This window comes from Bombina bombina, chromosome 9, assembly GCF_027579735.1.
Source record: "Bombina bombina isolate aBomBom1 chromosome 9, aBomBom1.pri, whole genome shotgun sequence".
NCBI classification, from domain to species: Eukaryota; Metazoa; Chordata; class Amphibia; order Anura; family Bombinatoridae; genus Bombina; species Bombina bombina.
This window is the reverse complement of record NC_069507.1, coordinates 86,644,180-86,657,751: the sequence shown is the minus strand read 5'-3', so window position 1 is coordinate 86,657,751 and position 13,572 is coordinate 86,644,180.

The following is a 13,572-nucleotide window of genomic DNA, read 5'->3' as shown; positions in this document are numbered from 1 at the left end:
AATAAATAACAGAATGGATTGAAGGATTTATGAATAGTAATAATTTACAAAATTGTTTGCACGTTGACTAATATATGGAATTTGGGATAAGGCATAATTGTGTTGCCAATTGTTGCAACTCATTTATGTGTGCTGATTAAGACCATCTAGTAATCAAATTATGTTCTGGACAAACATAATTGCACTATAATATATAAAAAAATCATAATAAATATATATAAAATCATCTGGTTACTTATATATTTTGCTTAGTGAGTCACATCTATATTGTATAATTATAAATTGGTTTGTAATAGTTTTTTGTTTAGGTATGTATTTTATTATCTATACTATAAAAGGCCAAGTGTGTTTGTCCGAAGATGTCATGCACAGTAGAGACTGCACGCGAGGACAAACACACCTGGCCTTCCAACTGACCTCCTCCTCTTGGCTTCTGTGTCGCGTGTGGTGGAGTGGGCGTGGCTGACCGGGGTGTGGCGTGGCCGGGCAGGGCGGGGCACGATCGGGACTGGGCGGGTGTGGGTGGGACCGGGCCGGGCATGGGCGGGGCCGGGCGTGACGCGGCGAGACCAGATGCGGCCCCATGCCATTGCCGACTGCAGTCAGTGTGAGACTGAGAGGCAGAGCTCTAACAAGGTGGGATAGAGAGAGCAGCAGATGAGGGGGGATAAAGTGAGGGAGAGAGACAGAAAAAGAGAGGGGGAGAGAGCACAAAAGAGAGGGGAGAGAGCACAAAAGAGAGGGGGGGGGGGAGAGTACAAAAGAGAGGGGGGGAGAGAGCACAAAAGAGAGGGGGGGAGAGAGCACAAAAGAGAGGGGCAGAGAGCACAAAAGAGAGGGGGGAGAGCACAAAAGAGAGGGGGAGAGAGCACAAAAGAGAGGGTGGAGAGAGCACAAAAGAGAGGGGGGAGAGAGCACAAAAGAGAGGGGGTAGAGAGCACAAAAGAGAGGGGGTAGAGAGCACAAAAGAGAGGGGGGGAGAGCGCACAAAAGAGAGGGGGGAGAGCACAAAAGAGAGGGGAGAGAGCACAAAGAGAGGGGGGAGGGAGCACAAAAGAGAGGGGGGATAAAGAGAGGGAGAGAGATAGCAAAAGAAAGGGGGAGAGAGCACAAAAGAGAGGGGAGAGGGCACAAAAGAGAGGGGGAGAGCACAAAAGAGAGGGGGAGAGAGCACAAAAGAGAGGGGGAGAGAGCACAAAAGAGAGGGGGGAGAGAGCACAAAAGAGAGGGGGAGAGAGCACAAAAGAGAGGGAGGAGAGAGCACAAAAGAGAGGGAGGAGAGAGCACAAAAGAGAGGAAGGAGAGAGCACAAAAGAGAGGGGGAGAGAGCACAAAAGAGAGGGGGAGAGAGCACAAAAGAGAGGGGGAGAGAGCACAAAAGAGAGGGGGAGAGAGTATAAAAGAGAGGGGGAGAGAGCACAAAAGAGAGGGGGGAGAGAGCACAAAAGAGAGGGGGGAGAGAGCACAAAAGAGGGGGGGGGAGAGAGCACAAAAGAGAGGGGGGAGAGCACAAAAGAGAGGGGGAGAGAGCACAAAAGAGAGGGGGGAGAGAGCACAAAAGAGAGGGGGAGAGAGCACAAAAGAGAGGGGGAGAGAGCACAAAAGAGAGGGGGAGAGAGCACAAAAGAGAGGGGGAGAGAGCACAAAAGAGAGGGGGAGAGAGCACAAAAGAGAGGGGGGAGAGAGCACAAAAGAGAAGGGGGAGAGAGCACAAAAGAGAGGGGGAGAGAGCACAAAAGAGAGGGTGGAGAGAGCACAAAAGAGAGGGGGGAGAGAGCACAAAAGAGACGGGGGAGAGAGCACAAAAGAGAGGGGGAGAGAGCACAAAAGAGAGGGGGAGAGAGCACAAAAGAAAGGGAGGAGAGAGCACAAAAGAGAGGGGGGGAGAGAGCACAAAAGAGAGGGGGAGAGAGCGCAAAAGAGAGGGGGAGAGAGCGCAAAACAGAGGGAGAGAGACAGCAAAAGAGAGGAGAGAGAGAGCAAACGAGAGTGGAGAGAGAGCAAATGAGAGGAGTGAGAGAGCAAGTGAGAGGAGAGAGAGAGAGCAAACGACAGGGGGGGAAGAGAGAGAGCAAAAGAGGGAGAGAGAGAGTAAAAGAGAGGGGGAGAGAGCAAAAGAGAGGGGGGAGAGAGAGAGCAAAAGAGAGGGGGGAGAGCACAAAAGAGAGGGGGAGAGAGCACAAAAGAGAGGGGGAGAGAGCACAAAAGAGAGGGGGAGAGAGCACAAAAGAGAGGGTGGAGAGAGCACAAAAGAGAGGGGGAGAGAGCACAAAAGAGAGGGTGGAGAGAGCACAAAAGAGAGGGGGGAGAGAGCACAAAAGAGAGGGGGGAGAGAGCACAAAAGAGAGGGGGAGAGAGCACAAAAGAAAGGGGGAGAGAGCACAAAAGAAAGGGAGGAGAGAGCACAAAAGAGAGGGGGGGAGAGAGCACAAAAGGAGAGGGGGAGAGAGCGCAAAAGAGAGGGGGAGAGAGCGCAAAACAGAGGGAGAGAGACAGCAAAAGAGAGGAGAGAGAGAGCAAACGAGAGTGGAGAGAGAGCAAATGAGAGGAGTGAGAGAGCAAGCGAGAGGAGAGAGAGAGAGCAAACGACAGGGGGGGAAGAGAGAGAGCAAAAGAGGGAGAGAGAGAGTAAAAGAGAGGGGGAGAGAGCACAAAAGAGGGGGGGGGAGAGCACAAAAGAGAGGGGGGAGAGCACAAAAGAGAGGGGGAGAGAGCACAAAAGAGAGGGGGAGAGAGCACAAAAGAGAGGGGGAGAGAGCACAAAAGAGACAGGGGAGAGAGCACAAAAGAGAGGGGGAGAGAGCACAAAAGAGAGGGTGGAGAGAGCACAAAAGAGAGGGGGGAGAGAGCACAAAAGAGAGGAGGAGAGAGCACAAAAAGAGAGAGCACAAAAGAGAGGGGGAAGAGCACAAAAGAGAGGGGGCGGGGGCGAGGCCGGGCATGACGCGGGCGTGGCCAGATGCCATTGCCAACTGCAGTCAGTGTGAGACTGAGAGGCAGAGCTCTAACAAGGGGGATAGAGAGAGCAGCAGAAGAGGGGGGATAAAGAGAGGGAGAGAGACAGCAAAAGAGAGGGGGAGAGAACACAAAAGAGAGGGGAGAGGGCACAAAAGAGAGGGGGAGAGCACAAAAGAGAGGGGGAGAGAGCACAAAAGAGAAGGGGGAGAGAGCACAAAAGAGAGGGAGGAGAGAGCACAAAAGAGAGGGGGAGAGAGCACAAAAGAGAGGGGGAGAGAGCACAAAAGAGAGGGGGAGAGAGCACAAAAGAGAGGGGGGAGAGCACAAAAGAGAGGGGGAGAGAGCACAAAAGAGAGGGGGGAGAGAGCACAAAAGAGAGGGGGAGAGAGCACAAAAGAGAGGGGGAGAGAGCACAAAAGAGAGGGGGAGAGAGCACAAAAGAGAGGGGGGAGAGAGCACAAAAGAGAGGGGGGAGAGAGCACAAAAGAGAGGGGGGAGAGAGCACAAAAGAGAGGGGGAGAGAGCACAAAAGAGAGGGGGGAGAGCACAAAAGAGAGGGGGAGAGAGCACAAAAGAGAGGGGGGAGAGAGCACAAAAGAGAGGGGGAGAGAGCACAAAAGAGAGGGGGAGAGAGCACAAAAGAGAGGGGGAGAGAGCACAAAAGAGAGGGGGGAGAGAGCACAAAAGAGAAGGGGGAGAGAGCACAAAAGAGAGGGGGAGAGAGCACAAAAGAGAGGGTGGAGAGAGCACAAAAGAGAGGGGGGAGAGAGCACAAAAGAGAGGGGGGAGAGAGCACAAAAGAGAGGGGGAGAGAGCACAAAAAGAGAGAGCACAAAAGAGAGGGGGGAGAGCACAAAAGAGGGGGGCGGGGGCGGGGCCGGGCGTGACGCGGGCGAGGCCAGATGCGGCCAGATGCCATTGCCAACTGCAGTCAGTGTGAGACTGAGAGGCAGAGCTCTAACAAGGGGGATAGAGAGAGCAGCAGAAGAGGGGGGATAAAGAGAGGGAGAGAGACAGCAAAAGAGAGGGGGAGAGAGCACAAAAGAGAGGGGGAGAGAGCACAAAAGAGAGGGGGAGAGAGCACAAAAGAGAGGGGGGAGAGAGCACAAAAGAGAGGGGGGAGAGAGCACAAAAGAGAGGGGGGAGAGAGCACAAAAGAGAGGGGGGAGAGAGCACAAAAGAGGGGGGGAGAGAGCACAAAAGAGAGGGGGGAGAGCACAAAAGAGAGGGGGAGAGAGCACAAAAGAGAGGGGGAGAGAGCACAAAAGAGAGGGGGGAGAGAGCACAAAAGAGAGGGGGAGAGAGCACAAAAGAGAGGGGGAGAGAGCACAAAAGAGAAGGGGGAGAGAGCACAAAAGAGAGGGGGAGAGAGCACAAAAGAGAGGGTGGAGAGAGCACAAAAGAGAGGGGGGAGAGAGCACAAAAGAGAGGGGGGAGAGAGCACAAAAGAGAGGGGGGAGAGAGCACAAAAGAGAGGGGGGAGAGAGCACAAAAGAGAGGGGGAGAGAGCACAAAAGAGAGGGTGGAGAGAGCACAAAAGAGAGGGGGGAGAGAGCACAAAAGAGAGGGGGAGAGAGCACAAAAGAGAGGGGGAGAGAGCACAAAAGAAAGGGAGGAGAGAGCACAAAAGAGAGGGGGGGAGAGAGCGCAAAAGAGAGGGGGAGAGAGCGCAAAAGAGAGGGGGAGAAAGCGCAAAACAGAGGGAGAGAGACAGCAAAAGAGAGGAGAGAGAGAGCAAACGAGAGTGGAGAGAGAGCAAATGAGAGGAGTGAGAGAGCAAGCGAGAGGAGAGAGAGAGAGCAAACGACAGGGGGGGAAGAGAGAGAGCAAAAGAGGGAGAGAGAGAGTAAAAGAGAGGGGGAGAGAGCAAAAGAGAGGGGGGAGAGAGAGAGCAAAAGAGAGGGGGGAGAGCACAAAAGAGAGGGGGAGAGAGCACAAAAGAGAGGGGGAGAGAGCACAAAAGAGAGGGGGAGAGAGCACAAAAGAGAGGGTGGAGAGAGCACAAAAGAGAGGGGGAGAGAGCACAAAAGAGAGGGTGGAGAGAGCACAAAAGAGAGGGGGGAGATAGCACAAAAGAGAGGGGGGAGAGAGCACAAAAGAGAGGGGGAGAGAGCACAAAAGAAAGGGAGGAGAGAGCACAAAAGAGAGGGGGGAGAGAGCACAAAAGAGAGGGGGAGAGAGCGCAAAAGAGAGGGGGAGAGAGCGCAAAACAGAGGGAGAGAGACAGCAAAAGAGAGGAGAGAGAGAGCAAACGAGAGTGGAGAGAGAGCAAATGAGAGGAGTGAGAGAGCAAGCGAGAGGATAGAGAGAGAGCAAACGACAGGGGGGAAGAGAGAGAGCAAAAGAGGGAGAGAGAGAGTAAAAGAGAGGGGGAGAGAGTACAAAAGAGGGGGGGGGAGAGAGAGCACAAAAGAGAGGGGGGAGAGCACAAAAGAGAGGGGGAGAGAGCACAAAAGAGAGGGGGAGAGAGCACAAAAGAGAGGGGGGAGAGAGCACAAAAGAGAGGGGGTGAGAGCACAAAAGAGAGGAGGAGAGAGCACAAAAGAGAGGGGGGAGAGAGCACAAAAGAGAGGGGGAGAGAGCACAAAAGAGAGGGGGGAGAGAGCACAAAAGAGAGGGGGGAGAGAGCACAAAAGAGAGGGGGGAGAGAGCACAAAAGAGAGGGGGAGAGAGCACAAAAAAGAGGGGGGAGAGAGCACAAAAGAGAGGGGGAGAGAGCACAAAAGAGAGGGGGAGAGAGCACAAAAGAGAGGAGGAGAGAGCACAAAAAGAGAGAGCACAAAAGAGAGGGGGGAGAGCACAAAAGAGAGGGGGCGGGGGCGGGGCCGGGCGTGACGCGGGCGAGGCCAGATGCGGCCAGATGCCATTGCCAACTGCAGTCAGTGTGAGACTGAGAGGCAGAGCTCTAACAAGGGGGATAGAGAGAGCAGCAGAAGAGGGGGGATAAAGAGAGGGAGAGAGACAGCAAAAGAGAGGGGGAGAGAACACAAAAGAGAGGGGAGAGGGCACAAAAGAGAGGGGGAGAGCACAAAAGAGAGGGGGAGAGAGCACAAAAGAGAAGGGGGAGAGAGCACAAAAGAGAGGGAGGAGAGAGCACAAAAGAGAGGGGGAGAGAGCACAAAAGAGAGGGGGAGAGAGCACAAAAGAGAGGGGGAGAGAGCACAAAAGAGAGGGGGGAGAGAGCACAAAAGAGAGGGGGGAGATAGCACAAAAGAGAGGGGGGAGAGAGCACAAAAGAGAGGGGGAGAGAGCACAAAAGAGGGGGGGAGAGAGCACAAAAGAGAGGGGGGAGAGCACAAAAGAGAGGGGGAGAGAGCACAAAAGAGAGGGGGGAGAGAGCACAAAAGAGAGGGGGAGAGAGCACAAAAGAGAGGGGGAGAGAGCACAAAAGAGAGGGGGAGAGAGCACAAAAGAGAGGGGGGAGAGAGCACAAAAGAGAGGGGGAGAGAGCACAAAAGAGAGGGTGGAGAGAGCACAAAAGAGAGGGGGGAGAGAGCACAAAAGAGAGGGGGGAGAGAGCACAAAAGAGAGGGTGAGAGAGCACAAAAGAGAGGGGGAGAGAGCACAAAAGAGAAGGGGAGAGAGCACAAAAGAAAGGGAGGAGAGAGCACAAAAGAGAGGGGGGAGAGAGCACAAAAGAGAGGGGGAGAGAGCGCAAAAGAGAGGGGGGAGAGAGCGCAAAACAGAGGGAGAGAGACAGCAAAAGAGAGGAGAGAGAGCAAACGAGAGTGGAGAGAGAGCAAATGAGAGGAGTGAGAGAGCAAGCGAGAGGAGAGAGAGAGAGCAAACGACAGGGGGGGAAGAGAGAGAGCAAAAGAGGGAGAGAGAGAGTAAAAGAGAGGGGGAGAGAGCAAAAGAGAGGGGGGAGAGAGAGAGCAAAAGAGAGGGGGGAGAGAAAGAGCAAAAGAGATGGGGTAGAGAGAGAGCAAAAGAGAGGGGAGAGAGAGCAAAAGAGAGGGGAGAAAAAGAGAGGGGGGATAGAGAGAGAGCAAGGGGTGGGACTGCTGTACTGCAAAAAATGGCCCGTGTACACAGGCTTTCGGACTAGTCCTATATTTTAAAAGGCCAAGTGTGTTTGTCCGAAGCTGCCATGCGCAGTAGAGACAGCACGAGGACAAACACACCTGGCCTTAAAGTCCCTAAGTCTCTGCAGTGTGAGCAGAAGTGGGTGTGGCCGAGCATGGGGGCGGGCCGAGCATGAAGGCCCATGAAGGGGGCGTGGCTGAGTGTGAATGGGGCAGGGCCAGGCAGGCCTGTGAAAGGCCATGCAGACTGAGACTCTGAGAGCTCAAAACAGCTCAAAAGAGGGGAGAGAGAGGGGGTAGGGAAAAGATAACAAAGGTGAGAGAGAGATCAAGAGGGGAGAGAGAGAGGGGGAGAGAGGAAGGGGGAGGGAGAGATAGGGGGGAGGGAGAGAGAGGGGGAGGGAGAGAGGGGGGAGGGAGAGAGAGAGGGAGAGAAAGCGCAAAAGAGAGGGGGGAGAGAGAGAGAGCAAAAGAGAGGGGGAGGGAGAGAGCTCAAGGGGTGGGACCGCTGTACCCTGCAAAAAAATGGCCCGTGTGAACGGGCTTTAGGACTAGTTAAAGTAACTGCTTTAGAATCATTATTACCAGTTTTTTTTTTTAAACATACCTTCTATTTGTAAATATATGCCAGCAAATATACTATTCCCTGCCGTTTATCCGCCGTCCTCGCTACAAACTCTATTTTTTTTTCCTATGGCCGCATCGCTTTAGCCCTATTGTGATCCGTGTCAGTTGACAGGCTTTTAACAATAGCCTTAGTTTTCATCCTAAATGTGCATGCGCTAAAGTCCATGTCGCGTCATTGTTCTCAAACACCCGTTGTCTCCATGCACGTTCACGATGTCCACAGACATGTGCATTACTTCCAAGGGGAGTTTCTTACTCGCAACAAACACTGAATCATATTACGATTCATTGTTTACATGGATAGCTGCCAGCAGCTTTGTCTCATATGTTAGAGGGTCTAGTAATATATTAATTTTTATATTAGTTATATATAGTTATATAAGTCTAGTTATATATTACTGTCTAACTCTAAATAGACTCAATGGGGGGTAGTTATCAACGCGTCTACTTTACCTGCCTTCTAAGCTCGCCTAGCATCGCCGCCGCGGACCTGAAAATTTTGCCTAAGTTATCAATAAAGCTGTCAAAAAGCCGCGCACCAAGTACGGGGTGATGAGCAGCGGACTGTGAGAGTTATCACTCATCCGATCTCGCTGCTCAATCAGCCAATCAGATTGAGCTCGCATTCTATTGGCTGATCAAAACAGCCAATAGAATGCGAGCTCAATCTGATTGGCTGATTGGATCAGCCAATCGGATTGAACTTCAGTCTGATTGGCTGATTCAATCAGCCAATCAGATTTTTCCTACCTTAATTCCGATTGGCTGATAGAATCCTATCAGCCAATCGGAATTGAAGGGACACCATCTTGGATGACGTCCCTTAAAGGAATATCCATTTGTCGGTAGTCGTCGGGAAGAAGAGGATGGCTCCGCGTCGGCTCGTCTGAAGATGGCTCTGCTCCGCTCCGGATGGATGAAGATTGAAGACGCCGCTTGGAAGATGACATCGCCCGGATGGAAGACTTCTTCAGCGCTGCCTGGATAATGACTTCATCGGATGGAAGATTTCTTCAGCGCCCCTTGGATGATGACTTCTGCCGCTCCGGATCTCCTCTTCGGTTCCATCGATGGTCGGCTGGCTGAAGACGACTCAAGGTAGGATGATCTTCAGGGGGGGTAATGTTAGGTTTTTTAAGGGGGGTTTGGGTTATATTAGGGGTATGTGGGTGGTGGGTTTTAATGTTGGGGGGGTTGTATTTTTCTTTTACAGGCAAAAGAGGGGGGCTTTGTTATTTTATTAGGGGGCTTAGATTAGGTGTAAGTAGCTTAAAATTGTTGTAATATGTTTTAAATGTTTGTAACTTATTTTTTTATTTTTTGTAACTTAGCTTTTTTTAATTTTTTGTACTTTAGTTAGTTTATTTAATTGAATTTAATTGTAGTTATTTGTAACTAATTTATTTAATTAATGTAATGATAGTGTAGTGTTAGGTTTAATTGTAACTTAGGTTAGGATTTATTTTACAGGTAATTTTGTATTTCTTTTAGCTAGGTAGTTATTAAATAGTTAATAACTATTTAATAACTATTCTAACTAGCTAAAATAAATACCAAGTTACCTGTAAAATAAATATAAATCCTAAAATAGCTACAATGTAATTATTATTTATATTGTAGCTATATTAGGGTTTATTTTAAAGGTAAGTATTTAGTTTTAAATAGGAATAATTTATTAAAGTATAGTGTAGTGTTAGGTGTAATTGTAACTTAGGTTAGTTTTTATTTTACAGGTAAATTTCTCTTTATTTTAGCTAGGTAGCTATTAAATAGTTAATAACTATTTAATAGCTATTGTACCTAGTTAAAATAAATTGAAAGTTACCTGTAAAATAAATATAAATCCTAAAATAGCTACAATATAATTATTATTTATATTGTAGCTATATTAGGGTTTATTTTAAAGGTAAGTATTTAGCTTTAAATAGGATTAATTTATTTAATAAGAGAAATATTATTTAGATTTATTTAATTAATATTTAAGTTAGGGGGTATTAGGGTTAAGGTTAGACTTAGGTTTAGGGGTTAATAATTTTATTACAGTGGCGGCGGTGTAGTGGGGGGCAGGATAGGGGTTATTAAATGTATTATAGGTGGCGACGGTATAGGGGGGGCAGGATAGGGGTTAATAGGTATCATGTAGGTGGCGGCGGGGTCTGGGAGCGGCGGTTTAGGGGTTAATACATATATTATAGTTGCGGCGGGGACCGGGAGTGGCGGTTTAGGGGTTAATACATATATTATAGTTGCGGTGGGCTCCGGGAGCGGCGGTTTAGGGGTTAATCAGTTTATTAGAGTGGCGGTGGGCTCCGGGAGCGGCGGTTTAGGGGTTAACATATTTATTATAGCTTGCGGTGGGCTCCGGGAGAGGCGGTTTAGGGGTTTAATAAGTTTATTAGAGTGGCGGTGGGCTCTGGGAGCGGCGGTTTAGGGGGTAATAACTTTATTTAGTTGCGGCGGTGTAGGGGGGACAGATTAGGGGTGTTTAGACTCAGGGTACATGTTAGGGTGTTAGGTGTAGACAGCTCCCATAGAAATCAATGGGATGTCTGGCAGCAGCGAACTTGAACTTTCGCTATGGTCCGACTCCCATTGATTCCTATGGGATCCGCCACCTCCAGGGCGGCGGTTTGAAAACCAGGTACGCTGGGCCGGAAAAGTGCAGAGCGTACCTGCTAGTTTTTTGATAACTAGCAAAAGTAGTCAGATTGTGCCGCACTTGTGTGCGGAACATCTGTAGTGATGTAAGCATCGATCTGTGTCGGACAGGGTCCGGCGGATCGAAGCTTACATCACTAAATTCTACTTTTGCCGGTATCTAGGGCTTGATAACTAAGGGGAATCAGCCTCGCACAAATACGCTGCGGAATTCCAGCGTATTTGAGGTTGACGGCTTGATAACTACCCCCCAATGGGGTAAATTTATAATGGTGCGGACAGACATGATCCGCTATGGCGAATCATGTCTGCCGCACATCGATAAATGCCGATAGCATACACTCTCGGCATTTATCATTGCACCAGCAGTTCTTTTGAACTGCTGGTGCAATACCGTCCCCTCAGATTCGTGGCCAATCGGCCGCTAGCAGGTGGTGTTAATCAACCCGATCATATTCGATCAGGCTGATTGCTGTCCGCCACCTCAGAGATGGCGGACGAGTTAAGGAGCAGTGGTCTTGGGACCGCTGCTTCTTAACTTCCGCTTCAGACGGAACTGAAGTGGACCCTGGAGTGGGTCGGAAGCAGCATCCGCTGCTTCATAAATCACCCCCAATGTGTTAAAGTCAAAGTTAAAAATATTTATATTAAATTCTAATAAAATAAAATCTTGCCGGTCTAAGTGAATTTTATTCAACTACTTAGTATTCCTTTACCATTTTGACATACATAATTAAATGCTCATTATAATCGTAGGGGTTTTAACATCGCTTCTAGTTCACCAGACGATGTAAACAGTGAATCTCGGGATTCACTGTTTACATACGTCTGTGTGAAATCTTGAGCATGCGCACAGTAAGGTGATACTGAAACGTGCATTGATAGCAGGCAGAACTATTATTTCTGTGGGATAACATCCGTCCTTACTGTGACGTTACAGAGGTCAACGTCACTTACTCTATGCTTGGGGAAACGGTTTGGGTGATCTATACACATATGATTGATAGGTACCGGAAACAGAAGTTATGAAGCAGTGGTCTAAAGACCGCTGCTCCATAACTTGTCCGCCTGCTCTGAGGCTGTGGATATCAATCCACCCGATCCTATACGATCAGATAGATTGACATCCCCTGATAGCAGCCGATTGGCTGCAAATCTGCAGGGGGCGGCATTGCATGTGCAATGATAAATGCAGATAGTTTATGCTTCTTTTTTTGTTTTTAAGAACCACCTGTGGTATTATTATATTTTTATTATGTAATATTAAATTGTACTTTTAATTTAACTGTTTGTAGGAGTTGTTATTCTTTTGCAATTTCATTTGTTTATATCTCATATACTTAATTTATTTTGTTCCTATAGCTGCTGTAAAAGCGCACACTTTTTTATTTTCTGAATGCAATTTTAACCAACTTTCTAATTTACTCCTATTATACATTTTCTTTGTTCTTTTGGTATCTTTATTTGAAAAAGCAGGCATTTTAAGCTTACAAGCTGGCTTATTTTTAGTTCACCACCCTGGATAACGTTTGCTTATTGGTGGCTACATTTAGCCACCATTCAGCAAGCGCTACACAGGTGCTGAACCAAAGATGTTTAAAATCCCTTGAATATACTGTTTAGCTCTGTGAATACCTTGTATCTAATCCTCTGCATACTGCCCCCTTATCTTAGTTTTTTGACAGACTTGCATTTTAGCCAATCAGGGCTGACTCATAAAAACTCCACAGGAGTGAACAAGTTATCTATATAACACACATGAACTAGCACTGTCTAACTGTGGAAAGCTAATAAAATGCACTGAGATAAGAGACAGCATTCAAGGGCTTAGAAATTAGCATATGAGCCTAGTTAGGTTTAGCTTTCAACAAAGAATACCAAGAGAACAAAGCAAATTTGATGATAAAAGTAAATTGGAAAGTTGTTTAAAATTGCATGTCCTATCTGAATCATGACATTTTAATTTTGACTTGACTGTCCCTTTAATCATGCATCTCAATTAAAGATTTAGTTGCAGTCTGAGCATATCTGAAAGTTATATCATAAAGTTAACAACATTGATGAATCTATACACAGACTTGAAAGTGATCTGTGTAAATTCCTACTATAAAATCCTTTTCTAAAAAAAAAGTGACTGCATGTTTGTGTCTGTGTTAACTTGATATGAAAAGATTAGCGACCTTATTTAGGGTCAAATTCCTCTGGAACCAATGACTCATAGAACGAACATTTAAGTACTGAATCTTCAAAGTTATCAGCTGCCTGTCAGTGCTAAATCCTTGGACATCACAGTATTTAGATTACTCTTTGCTAATCAGATTTACGAGTAGTATCTTGGAATACTTACATCAGAGCTGGTTAATAATCTTATGGGAGTATTTAAATTATTAAATACTTTTACTTTTTTAGTTAGAGTGATGAAGCTATATTTAGTCCTTTTGTGCCGTTTGTAATGTTAATAAACAAAACTGTTAAATTGAATTGCTGCTGATTAAATACAATAAGTTGTTTCATTTCAATAGAGAAGTTAATTAAAAATTACAATAATGAAAAAAATGACAGCATACAGTGAAGTTGTGGGATTTATGTCTCTGGGCTTTCTGAGAGCAAGAGTGACAATTTCTCACGGTGGCCTTAATTCCAATCTGTGGAATCATCTTTCTTAAAGGGATAGGAAAGTTAAAATGAAACTTGCATAATTCAGATACAGCATATAATTTTAGGATACTTTTAAATGCACCTCTATTTACAAATGTGCTTCTTTATCTTGGTATGGCTTGTTGAAAAAGGATACGCACATATCCTACACTAGAGGGAGCTAGCTGCTGATTGGTGCCTGCACACATTTGTCTCTTGTGATTGGCTAACTAGATGTGTTCAGCAAGCTGCCAGTAGTGCAATGCTGTTGCTTCAACAAAGGATAATAAGATAATGAAACAAATTTGACAATTAATGTAAATTAGAAAATTGTTTAAAATTGTATGTGCTATTCAAACCTTGAAATACATGTTTGGGGTTTCCTGTCCCTTTAACTCAATTATTTTTACAGTTTTTGACTACTGTATTCTAAGTATGTCTAAATTTGTTAGCCTGTCTGAGACACAGAGCTCCGAACTATCCCACACTTTTCAGGACAGTCTCAGTTTCACAAAGTAAAACAGGACTGTATAGACAGCCATGGATCTATCAGAGTCAGCATCCTGGCCCAGAGAACCAGAAAGAAACACATTGGGCCCCATTTATCAATACGTCAGTCTGTTCACTTCGCTATTAACAAATCTGTCCCTTTTGACTCGCTAGACGC